The sequence below is a fragment of the Zonotrichia albicollis genome, chromosome 2, assembly GCF_047830755.1.
Source record: "Zonotrichia albicollis isolate bZonAlb1 chromosome 2, bZonAlb1.hap1, whole genome shotgun sequence".
NCBI classification, from domain to species: Eukaryota; Metazoa; Chordata; class Aves; order Passeriformes; family Passerellidae; genus Zonotrichia; species Zonotrichia albicollis.
In genome coordinates this window covers 50,928,710-50,941,884 of record NC_133820.1, presented here as the reverse complement: position 1 = coordinate 50,941,884, position 13,175 = coordinate 50,928,710, and positions in this window count along the sequence as shown.

Below are 13,175 nucleotides of genomic sequence, written 5' to 3'. Positions count from 1 at the left end.
TGTGAGCTGAAAAGGACTTTACTTTCTGTGGCAAACTGGACTTCCTCTTAAAAGCTAGTTAGAAATTTAGTTAATCTTTGTTTTTAGTTTCTGTATTTCAGTCTGTATGTGTGCCCTTTAATGGTGGTAATATAATTGTCAGAAACTTGCAAGTGCTTTTATCAAACAAGTGATACCAAGATACCATAGTACACTTTGTTTTCTAATGTCTTTGTTAACACTTAGGATGGTATAAAATATGAATGACTGCAAAAAAAGCTAAAATGTGAAGGTTTTATTTTTTTCTGTTCTCCTGTCATCTCAGTTGCATTTGAAATTTTGGCCAAGTAATGCACTGAATAGGAACATAACATTTTCAAAATGGAGCAGTTACATCTCTGCCTAGGAGGTGACAGTGGCAGAACTCAGATGTATTTATGTAAAATTCTTGCTCTTTTCCTTGCTTATATTTTGCTCAGTTGAGTTTGTTCTCACAGATGCTGTTTCTTAGTATTATTTTCAATTTCTTAATTTGAAAACTTACCCGATTTTCTTAAGACAGTAAATGTAGAGCACAACATTTCAGATTTTTGTTTGACTGGCATCCTGTAAAAGCTTTCCTTAGCTTTACCTGTATTTACCACCCTTTCACTAAGCTATGCATAGCTTACTAATGCCAGCAGCTCATACCCACCTTTACTTGGAAATGAGATTTTCAGCATGCTTGGGGTCATGTGAGCTACTGGAGGAATATGTGTTTGTGTTCTTTCTGCTGCCTGCCTCACGGTAGAAATGATTCTTGGGAAGCAGAAAAATGGGTGTAGTTTGTAAGTCTTAAAATGAAGTGACTAAAGTCTTGGTATATAGACAACATGTTTAGAAGGTGGGAAGAAAAAAGTTAAGGGCTGTACTTGGCAGGGCCTGGCAGTGGAGAATCCAGCTGCTGCTTCAGGTCCAACCTAGCAGCACAGTTGTCATGGCAACAGCAAAAAATACATTGGTCTCGCAGTATTCTGAAATCTAATTGCTGTGCCAAAGTGAGGGAGCACAGAGTCTTATTGGATGGGGAGACAGATGGAATGCCAGTTCAATGCCCTCATGGAAAGTCACACATGCAGAGGGACAATCATTTGTGTTCCTGAAGTCACATAATTTTTCTTGGAAAAAATAGCTTTAGAGAAGTCAGATGGCTGGGGTTGAATGAGGTCTTCCACAGGCATGCAGGCCGCTGTTCTGCACACCTGCAGGAGCATCCCTTCCTTAAATTGAAGCATGACACAAAGCTGTGCTGGGTCATTTCTCCCAGTAGCTCCCTCCCTCACAGGTTCTGGAGAAAGATCTGTAAGGACTGTAGAGCTCCAGGCTGCAGCTTCATTTGAGGGTTTTTGTTGGCGTTGTTTTTCAGCTCCAGCACAGAATTTGCAGATTTTATGTCTGATGTTCTCCTTCAAAGCTTTTGTATTTTAGCCTTCTGGAGTGTGAGCTGACCCACAGTCTGAGGGCTCAGCAATACACCAACACAATATGCTAATTAAGGAATCTCAAATCTTACCTTTTGGTGGGTTTTGTATCATTAATTACTGAACTTCCTTTACTAGTACTGGAAAATCTGAAGTGCTCTGTGATTTTTTTTTTTTTGTCAGGGAAGAGCCTTCAGTATTGATTCTGTATTGATGTTTAATTTTTTACTGTGCTCCTTGCATGCATCTAGGAAAAATAAGCAGGTCGTTTGTTTTTGTAAAACTGCAGTGTGAGTTCTTAAAAAAAAATCATATTGACATTCTACACCTCTGCTCTCAGCAGAGTTTTTTTTCCAGGAACCCCTGTTCAGTATGACAAATAGCTTTCAACAAGGACAGTGGACCTGGCAAAGGCAACTTTTGGCAAAAGGCAACCAGGAAGTGAAGTGGAAGAAAGTTAATGTTCAGTATTTCAAGGAAGGCATTATTTTGCAGTTCTGGCAATCAGGCTCATTCAATCATGTGGCTTTGTTAGCAACACCTGAACTTACTGGTAGGTATAGACAAAGCCTGTCTGCTTTATAAACAGTTTCCCTATTGTTTATGGCTACCTTTGGAATAGCATTGCAACTGAAAACTGGGATCTGTTTTCCATAGGGGCTAACAGTTAAACTTCAAAGGTTTTTTACAAAGCCTCATCTTTCAAATTTTTCTTGGAGTATGTTTTATAATTCTGAAGGGATTAATAGTATGTGGAATAAAGCCTAATGGTAGTCCTGCAGCTGGAAATAATTGTGCTGTGTGTATACAGGCTTCTAAAACATTCAGTGTCTATTTGTCTTCCTCAAGTACGTGGCTGAATATTACAGCTTCCTACTACAACCAGCAGGATTGCCATCTGCATTTTTCAGGATTTCTCATTGTTACAGGTATCAGGTAAGCATCCTATGAATGACTGGAAGGAGTTATTTTTTAAAAAACCCATCCAAACAAGCCTTTTTTGGTGAGTTCCAGTTTCTCTGTGCACTTGTATTTTGTTTGAAGTAAAATCCTGGGGCAGGGGTGATCTGGTACTTGCTCTGTTTCCCTTGGAGTGTCTCATGGGCAGCCCAGCTGGTGCCTGCTGTGGTGACTGCTCAGTGTCTCTTTTCAGTCAGGCAGGTATCAATTCCCACCGAGGTGCTGAAATTTCTCTCTTCAATACAAATACCTGAAAGTCTTTCATGCTGGAGGACAGATCTGAACACAAGGTCAAAGCATCAAATGCATGGGGGATGTTGCCCTCAAGTGTTTCACTTCAAAGAAATCTAGGATTCAAGCCTTGAAGGGATGTGCTGATGCTCAGAAAGTGCTTCAGACTCAAGTGCTTACTCATATCTGCAGCCAGGGCTAGTTGGAGTGTGAAGCTTTTTTGTTTTTGTAAGGAAAGTCAATCACATATAGGTGCTTCTCTGATTTTCTTTCTTTCTCATGGCATAGTGCTCTGCGATACAGATTCAGGAGGAGGGAAAGGAAGTATCCACAGAAATGTTTTCATCCATGTTTTCATTCCATCCTCATTCCATCTCCTGTCAGCTTCTAGAAGGGGGTTTAATTAGTTGTTATTCAAAACCAAAACTCCTTGTCTAATTTTGTCATGCCTGTTTGGAAGAGAAATTTTGGGAAGCTTCTTCCAAGGAAACAAAGTCTTGTTGTGAGTTTTGCTGTGAGTTCAGCTGTATCTTCCTTATCAAGGCAGATTGAAACATCGTATCTAGTGATAGAAACAAGTACAGCCTTGCTACCACACTGTACGTCCCAAGATACAGTGCAAGCAGAGCATAAATGGGCACATCTGGAAAATTCATGTTCCCTAAGAAAGGCTTCTCTGAGCTCTCTTTTTGCATTGTGGATAAGCAGAAAAAAGAGTAATACTTCCTTACATGCCCCAATCACTCATTTGAAGTAAATTTAAAAAAAAAAAAGCAAACAAACCAACACATTGAATTCTTATGTTACTCAATCACAGATAGATATTACCTCTGTGCTGCTTTCCTCCTTGGACTGAGGTCAGACAGGTTGGCCTTTCTGTATCTCAGACTTGACTTTGTTTTCTTGGCATAGGTGGGTGTATCATGGGATGTAACTCAAGAATGACAATAATATTGTGTCTGGTGGGGAAAAATTAAATAGTGACTGTCCTGTTTATCTCGGCTGTTTGAGGGGCCTGGGAGGCCCGGAGGTGGCCCGGAGGTGGCCTTGACGCAGCCCGCGTATCAAAGGACAAGAAGAGGCTTCAGTTCTTCTTTCTGGTTTTATGTTTATTAATTGTTTATCTAAAAGATGTTCTTTCAGCCCAACAGAGATCCGCACAGCAGTCAGCCATGGGCACACTCTGTCTCCCTCCGGGGCAGGCACCTATCTTTATACCCTTTGCTACGTGTACAATATTTATCATTTTTCCCCAATACCATCTATTGTTATAACTCGGTGTACTCTTAGTAATAACCAATAGAAAGGTGCCACCGTGGCCAAAGAAGATGGAGGAGAGGAGGAAGAAGGAGGAGGACAGGACACACCCCAATTCCTCCATCTTACTCCTCTAAACCCCCCTGTACATAAATCCTAAACCTTGTGTCTCACTCTCTAATTAACTAATCCCTTCACCATTCACCCGGTGAAGCCCTCATCCTTGTCGTCTCCTGTGTAGGGTTAAAGTCCAGCTACCAGACACTTCTGGCAACATTCCAGGACTCCCGAGCCCCCCCAAGGGGTCTCGGTGGCTCAGCAACTCAGGACTGAGATCTTGAGATCCGACAAGTGACTATGTCTAGTTTTAAGTTGCTTCAGTTCAGAGTTGGAATATATCAAAAGGTTGTGTAGTAGTTTTCTTTCCCCTTTGTAGCATCTGACCAGTAGCTCAGGACCAGAACCTTCAAGTCACTGATTTTACCAAAACTTGTAATTTCAAGTGGGGAACTTTCATTATAAAACAAAACCAGACAAGAAAGCACAAAATTGCTTGGAATTCTAATGTGCCTAGTGCAGCTCTAATGAGAGGAAAAGGTCATTTATATCTAAACAAATTATGTCTCCTAACCCAAATCCCAGTTTGCCACCAAGCCTAAGACACACATTCTGAAGTAGAGGGAAGAAGTGCTGTACAGAATGAAACAGTGAAAGAATGGAACAGAGAAATCTGATTGCTCTCTGTTGAAATCAGTATCAGCTGCATAGGAAAAGATTATTTCTAAATTGCATACTGGAGTATCATTTGGAAGACCACAGTGGGCATCTGTTCTGATAAGTTTTATGGAAATGGACACTGTAAAGCAGGCTGTATTCTGAAGAGCTTAAATGCTCAGCACTCAGGGTGAAGGGCAGGATGAAAACAGCGTGTTCAGTCCCCCAAAAAGCTGTATTTGGATGCTGAGTATTGAGCTCTTCTCCCTTTGGTGGCTACATTACTTACAAATTTGCCACTCCAACCAGGTCTTAGAAATACTCCTGTTAAGAAATTGGGTTATTTCTGCTTTTTCTGAGTTTAGTGGGTGGGATTTCAAGCAGTTGGGTTTCTCCAGTGAAAAATGGGTTTTTTTCCTGCACTGGGAGAACAAGCTGTGAATTTGAGATGGATGAGGGTAGCGGATCCATCTGCCAGTTAGTCTGCTTACTTTCAGATGAGGTCCCTTGTGGCTGGTCTTTTTTGGGGCTGCCCAGTTGAAGTTGGTGGCACATGGGTGGTTGGGATTGGTGGTGAAACCAGACAGCAACAAAGGTTGTCAACACCAAACAAAGAGTGGAAAAAATTGGAGTCTTTTGGGAATAATTTTGGTTTCTTTGGCAAGAAATTGTTTCTTTCTTCAGGTGATAAGAACTGTCACTTGCACCCCTAAAAGGACTGTGTTAAACCAACTTCCCCAGTTACTCCTCCTAGCAATAGAGGGATTCATCACAAATTTTCACTGCAACACTTGTTTTGGATAGTGCAGTGTTATGATTTATTTTAGAAGGTAAGACTTCATTGGAACTTTGCAGTTTGAAACTTTGAGTGCTGAATTCATTTCATTTGGAGCATAGGTAAGCTGATGGTAACAACAATAAATCATGTTTTCTGAGAACTATAGAAATTATTCATAGATGTTGAAATCTCTAGCTGTTTTATGTCCACCTCATATTTTAATTTTTGCATACTTTTAAAAAAGTATATTCTCTCTTTAAATGCATCCTCTTTTCAGGTGAGAGAATGAATAATTTTAGAAAATTCTGGGGCCAAATAATTTGTAAAAAAAGCAAATAAAACTCCTTCTTTATGCAATATACCTTTCTACCATTTGTTCCAATATAGAATAAAAGCCAGATGGCGTTATGTGGGGTTTAGAGCAGGGAATTGTAACCAGGGCTCTGGAGTCTCTTTCCAGCCAAGATGGTGGCCTGGATTTTATTGCTCTTGATGGACTTGTGTTGCAAAACTTGTTATATTCATGGAGTTGGGCATGAGGCAAGGGATGAGGCAATGATTTTAGCTTTTTGAATTTACAGGAGTGGCCCAGGCATGTAAACTCTTTCAGTCCCAAGCCTGGATCTGAGGAGAGAACAGGGTACTGGAATCCCAGCTCTGATCCTGGTGGAAGTGGGTGTAGTTTTACCCTTGTGGTGCTGGACCACATGGAGCAAGACAAGGACCCACCTTAGAGCATAAGAGAGATGCAGAAGCTCTGAGCTAATGCTGCTCAAGGCAGGGAATAGCAGAAGTGCTCAGCATTGGTCACTTGGGGAAGTTCACACTTGCCAGGTCAGACTCCTGCGGGAGGATGGAGCTTGGGACATTCCTTTGGCTACTGGGATGTCTCTTAGCTCAGCTGTAGCTGCAGAGCATGACAGCATGTCTGGATCCAGAGGGAGAATGCCTTTGGTATGAAGATTTCATTAAAATTCCACATTTTCAAAGTCAGTATTTTTCATCAATTAGCAGTGATATGTATCAGAAATATTTTTAATTTTACTCTTCCTTTTAATAGAAAACTACTGGCAATTGCTGATTGCAAATGGGAGCATGCATGGATAAAGTTTCTCCATTCCTTACTGCTGTAGCCTTGCTGGCTCCTTTTCAGCAGTTGTTGGTTTGGAGTGGATTTGTTACTTAATCTCATCCCTTTTTTCCCCCCAGTAATTACTCCTTGCCAAGAGTATAAAATCTGAGAACTGGAGTGAGTGTGTTGCAAGAAAATGGAGAGATGCCACTAAGTGCTTTGGTACAAGGGAGTGTGAGGAGGGATTTCACAGAAGACCTGGAGGGTGTTTGGACTGCACTCAGCTGGAGGGAAATACAGTGCAGAACTGGCAGATGCAGGAAAAAGATAATAAAATGGTGAAATTAAGTAAAGGGAATAGATCTTGGAAGCTGTAGGGAATAGATCAGGAGGAGTGTGATGGGTAAGCAGGAAAGATGAGCAGAGTATCAAGGACAGAAAGGAGCTCTTCCCACTCCTGCAATGAGCTTTGGGCAAAGAGGTGATAGCTCACTAAGTGGGCCCAGGTGGAGTCTTTGTGTGCTCTCCAGGGCTCAGCAGCACTTGTTTCAGCTGCCCCAAAGAACGAGTTCCAGAGTCAGCACAGACAGTTGATCCTTAGAGAGCCAGTTCAGGGACCTGTCTTTCAGCCAGGCTTTCCAAGGGACTCGGTGTCTGCGGGAAATGATGAGCAACATCTGAGATTGTGGTCAGTTGAAAGCCATCTGAAAGGGAGCTGGAAGATTTTAAAGCTCTGATTTCTGTCCTAGAATGCTCAAAAACCAGTGCTCTGAGGTGTCAGTCCTGTGACTGGCATGGCTCTGGTTTTATCCCAATGTTTTACTGCTGCCTGTGGTGGAGTTAGTCTTGGTCCTTGCTGTTGTAAATGGGAGAGCAAGACCAAGATGTTTCTAAATATGTTTCTAAATACCTGGAATTCTTTTTTTTTCCTTTTTTTTTTTTTTAGTGAAAATACAATCTCTAGAGTGAAAATACTAATAAACCAAAGGAGTTTTTTAATATCCTGGACATCCTAAGAGTCAACAATGTATTTTCCTGCCAAGTGCAGGGAGTCCGGTAGGATAAGCTGCCCCTGGCAGCTGCAGGGACAGTGAATAACTGAGTGTCTGGGAAATCATCTCCAAACGCAAGGTGGCAAGCTGGGCATAGGGGTGGTGCTTTGATGCTGAATGGCATCATTATGGACAAACCCAGAAGCTGCTCTTCCTAAGAAAAGAGATTTGTCAGGAAGCTGAAAATTCCCCACAAGTTTTCTTGGCCAATGCAGCAGAAACAGAATGGAGATGCTCTGGGGACAGTGGAGTGGGAGCATGAAGGACACAGTGGGACAAGCACTGGGTCTTCAGCAAAACCAGCTTCTGGAAATGGGGGATTGAGTCCAGAGCTTGTTCTTTTTGAGGTTTTTTCATCCAGCATTCAGTAGGCCAGAGCACATTTTTTTCAATTTCATTTTGTGGCACTTTATTTCCTTTTCATTTCACTTCATTTCTTGATTCTTCATTTCATTTATTTCATGAAATGAGATCTTGACATTTCAATTAAATAATTTCAATAAAATAATTTCAATAAATGAATTTTCGTGAAGGAATTAAGTGAAAACAATAGAATGGAATTGGAAGAAAGAAAGCGCATCAAAATGGAGCTAAAATAATGAAATAATTTTCATTGAAATCTTGAGATTTTGTTTGCTTTCATGAAATAAAGGGCTTTTGTCACAGCAGGGAACCCATATTGCTCACTGTACACTATTTGAATCCAGCCATGGTGCTGTGGGTCTCAGAACAGCAATAAGCTGCCATTAGGGCTTGGGTTGGGGTTCAGATTGCTGCAGAGCCTGCAGCTCCAGGGACACTGGCACTCGGAAAGGCAGTGCAAGGCATCAGGGCAGGGCGCTACATTGCCAGCTCAGCACTTCTGAATCCGTACACCTGTGGCAATGAGAACCTCTGCCTCGGTGCCAAGCTGCCATTGGGGTTAGGCTTGGGCTTAAGCTTAGGCCTAGGGTTAGGGACAGGGTTGAGAGAAAAGTCTCTTCTACTTCAAGCACAACTTCAAGCATGTTTTTCACGTGGGAAAAATCTTGCTGCTGGTGAAGGATCCAAGGAGAAAGCTGACATGGGTGGGGTGCAGGCTGTCGAGTGCTAGGAAATGTTTGCTCTAAAGGGGTGGATGAAATTCCTCTCTAAAACAGAAATGAACCTGGTCTGTGGTAGCTGGTTTGGGTCTGAACAGTTCAACTAGATGATGCACAGAGAACTGTCACACCCAGGGGCTGTGTAATAAATTAGTGTTCAAATGCAGACCCACTTCCCAAGATCACACAATCCCATTTTCTTGCTGCAAGCTCAAAGCCCTGTGCTTTAGGTCAAGCTTTTTTACCTGGAAAGTTCTACATTTGAACAGGCCTGGTCACAGCCAGGGGTCACTGGGGGATAACAGAAAAATTTCCCTTAGTATAAAAGTCTAGCTCACTGTAGAATCAAATTCTTTGTATTCAAACTTTCTTCTGCCACTATAGGTGACCAGATTTATTTTTCTCCTTGTTCTCCTTCTTCTCTTCTTAATTTTATTGTTCCCTATAATGAACCAAATTTTTTATTGTGCTTATTCCCATTCCTGTTTTTCTTATTTTGTTTTTCTGATTCCTATACTTATTTTTTATTTATAGCTTTATCATAGGATGGTGTGGATTGCAATGGATTTTTGAAGGCCATCTAGTCCAACCCCCATGCAATGACAGTGGACATCTTCAGCTAGATCAGGTTCCTCCTGGTCTGGCTTAGTTTTATCCCTCTTGCTCTCTCTCTTCATCTACTACTGCTGCTACTATAATTGCTGTAACTATTATACTACTGGTGTTAATATCATCATCACACGCTGGACTCACCCTGCTGACCAAAGCCCCCATCCCAGAGCCCTCCCAGTTTCAGTGCCAGGTAAGAGCAGGCGGGATGAGCCAGCAGAGGGAGCGGTTCCCACGCAGACGCCTTGTGCCAGCTGGCTTTGCCCAGCAGTTGGCCCATGGCTCCGGAAAATGGCACAGGAGGGGTGGATGGGGACAGGGATGATGTAGGCTGGTGCTGCAGTCCTGTTTGGGGTCGGGTGAGGCTTCAGAGTCCTGCAGGCAGAGGAGCCAGCACACACAGCCATCTGGGTAACACGATAAGGCACTCATGGCATCTGAAAAGCAAGGCTCAGCCATCTAAAAAAAGCCCTGTGGTGGGGATAAGGCATTATTTAACACCTTAACTGAAAGGGCTCTGACCTGTGTGCCAGATTTAGGCTTGAGGAATGTGTACAATGATTTCATTTTAAAAGCAGAGGTGCACAGAGCTGCCATAATAATAATCTTCAACAAATATCCTTATTTACAGCTTGAGAGTATGATTTGGGGCTACCACACACGGCCCCACTGTGCAAGGCACTGTACAAGCACCTAGATGAGGGTAGCTCATACCTCTTAAGCTGTTCAGTCTCAAAACTGAACAGTAAAACTGGGGGCACGTGAGCACCTGACTGCCTGGGCTTTCACTGCCTGTTTCTTGCAGGGTTGAGCTGGAAAAAGATGTGGGAGGCAGCAGGGTGAGGGTGCAGCAGAGCAGGGTCGGATGTGTACTGAGAGGGTGAAAGCCAGAGCTACAAGAGGGATGCTACAAGAAAGCCAGAAAGGGAGCTTTTACAAGGGCATGTAGTGATGAGACAAGGGGTAATGGTTTTACAGAAGAAGAGTTTAGAGTGGACACAAGGAAGAAATTCTGCACTGTGAAGGGGTGAGATAGTGGCACAGGCTGCCCAGAGAAGTTGTGGATGCCCTATTCCTGGAAACCTTCAAGGCCAGATTGGATGGGGCTTTGAGCAACTTGGTCTCACAGAAGGTGTCACTGCCCAGGGCAGGGGTGTTGGAGCTACATGTGGTTTTTAAGGTTCCTTCTATGAATTCAGATGGGATTTACACCAAGCAGCAATTCTTTTGCACACCAAATTGCATTGCAGCTTTAATAGCAAGCCTACCAGAAAGGGTCATCTTAAAAACGCTCCAAGAGAGAGGGCCTCCACCTCTTCACACCTTACAATACCTTTATCCCTCCTGGAGCTTCCTCCCAGCAGGATTTCCCTTCCTGGGCTGCTCAAGGCCCAAAGCAAGGAGCAGCAGAGGGATGTCAGCTGCCATCACAGCCCCCTCTTCTCATTCTGAGCCCAGCTGCTCTGGAGGAAGCATCACATGCCTGGAGGGTCACGGACTGTCCACAGACACCCAGGGCACACAGGCACCAAGGGAGCCATGAACAAGGAGTCAAAGAGTCCACCAAGCAGCTGGAGAAGCCACCACAATGGTCAGATCAGGTATGAGTATGACTTCCTCAAAGGTTGTAGCACTGCTATCCTCCAATGTTCAGCTTGCCAAAAGCTCCATTGCTGCCTCATCATGTGGTACTGGGGGAAAAATGTTCCCTTTTAGCACTAAACTTTGCTGCAGGTCTTCAGCCTCTCACAGCATGGGGGCCAACACAGACTTGGGGCTCATCTCTTAGTTGCTGCTCTGCTTTGTGTCAGACTGGAGGGCACTGGCACAGGACTGGGTTCTGGACTGCAGCAGGGCCATGCAGGGTTACTCTGGAAAATATGCACACTGATACTTTGTTCATCTAAAGCTGAAGTGGTCGATATGAAAGAAAATAGCTTGTGGTCTTCATACCTCGAGTCAATGAATTCCTGGGCCTTTTATAGCTCAGGAATGCTGGGCACTCGTGTTTGGTTTTACGAGGCTGCGAGGCCACAGCTTAAGGTCTGGATGAACGTTAATCACAGCGGCACGATGGCAGCTGCTCGCATTTTTACCCCTCCCTCAAGTGGGACTGCACCGTGCACACTGTGCCCTGCTTTCCCCACTTGCTTGGTTTGCTGAGGGGGGGTCACCACCCTCAGGCTGACTCACCTGACCCAGAGTGGTCGAGGAACACAGTGGGGTGCTCAAGACCAGCCCGGTTTGTTGGATTGCATCCAGACCCCAGACTGGGGATCCTGAAGACAAGCAGGATCCTGGCAGCATCCTTCCTGCCAGGGAGTGAGATCTGAACTTTTCATGTTTCACTGCAATGTACTTTAAGTCCAGACCCAGAGGGTATTTAAAGATGTGTGAAATCACAGCTTTCTCCCAAGAATGCACCTCGCTGCTGTTTGTACATTTGCCCCTCTCAAACTTTAGGAGGAGAAAAGCCCTGAAAATGGTAACAAACCAGCACAGAAGAGATGACACAGCTGCACAGTGCACGGAATCCAAGCAAATCCTGAAAAGGTCCTGTCATTTTGCATGGGACTAGATTTTTGAATGCTTCTAAATGGCAATCTTGCTAATATTTTTAGCTCTCCTGAGCTCTTTCTTTACACAATGCAGGTCTGTTACTTACTTTTGGAATAATGGACTTTAATGTTTAATCAAACTGACTCTGGAAGTTTGCTTCTTTGCATGTTTATTCCTGACATTAATATGCAGAATATTTAACCTGCAGGCAGTGTTACAGTGACATTCTGGTTTTTGGCCAGAGCATCTCTAGTGAAGACACAACCCAAAAGTGAAATAAGCCCCCTCCTTGTTGTACCTGCACACAGCTGGCCAGGAGGCTTTTCCCATCCTTATAATGGTTTGGCCTCTGTTAGTTTCCTTTTCTTCCATGTTTTTGGCATGTATCTTGAAAAACAAGATACATGCCAAATTTAACTCTCAAATCTTGACTTGAAGGAAGTCAAAAAGCCACAATCTCAGCAACCACCAAACTTTTGTTCTTGGCACAAAAAATACTGCCAGCTGCCATATCTTGAAGATGGAGCGATCAGATGGGTCAGGCTGACCTGTGCTTGCATGAGGAACACAGGGTGTTGGGATCTGGGTCAAGCAAACTTCTCCTCAAGCTTCTGCAACCCCCCTGGATCTTTGCTGACACACTCCTGCTCAGGACAGGTTGTTTCTTTTCAATGTGTGCAAGGATCTGGGGAGAGAAGGTTGGGACAGGCAGAGAACTCATAGGAGAGAGAGGCCCCCAGTGGCATTCATGCCTTTCATGCCTGCAGCTCCCTGGGACCTGATTCAGGAATTTTTTAACAGACACTGCTGAGCAAACCTCCCTAACTCAGGGCCAGACACTTGGCTCACTTTTGCTCCCTTCCCCCCATTTATTTCAGTTGCATAAACAAACATAGGAACAATATTTCCACCAGGCTGGAGCATTCCCCTTGCCAGCACTACAGCATGAAATAGGATCTGATCTTTATTCCTTACTGAGCACAGTATATAATTCAAGAACATCTAGATATAAAAAATATTTAGGTACCTCACACACTGATCCAACATCTGTCAAATAAAGAAGCCTCAGACCCTCAAGAAAAAATAAAATTAAAAAAAAATCAGTGTGAGTTCTACGCTTAGCGGGAACATAGACATAAAAAATATTAATATCTTCATCAAAGTATCTCATTAAGTTTCCCCTCTCATTTCCTTCCAGTGAAGACAATTCACTAAAATCATATCTCTTCTTGATCATCTCTAAAATCATGCTCTTCTTGCTTGGGCAAGCTCCCAGTTTGATCCTCTGCCTTGGAGACCCACAGATTTCATGCCCACATACACCTACTGGTGTCACCTGCTGTGGGGCCTTTCATTAACACCTGTGAAAAATGCAGAAGATGCAACCTCAAAAGTCCTTGAGGTATCCCCTCTTAGTTATAA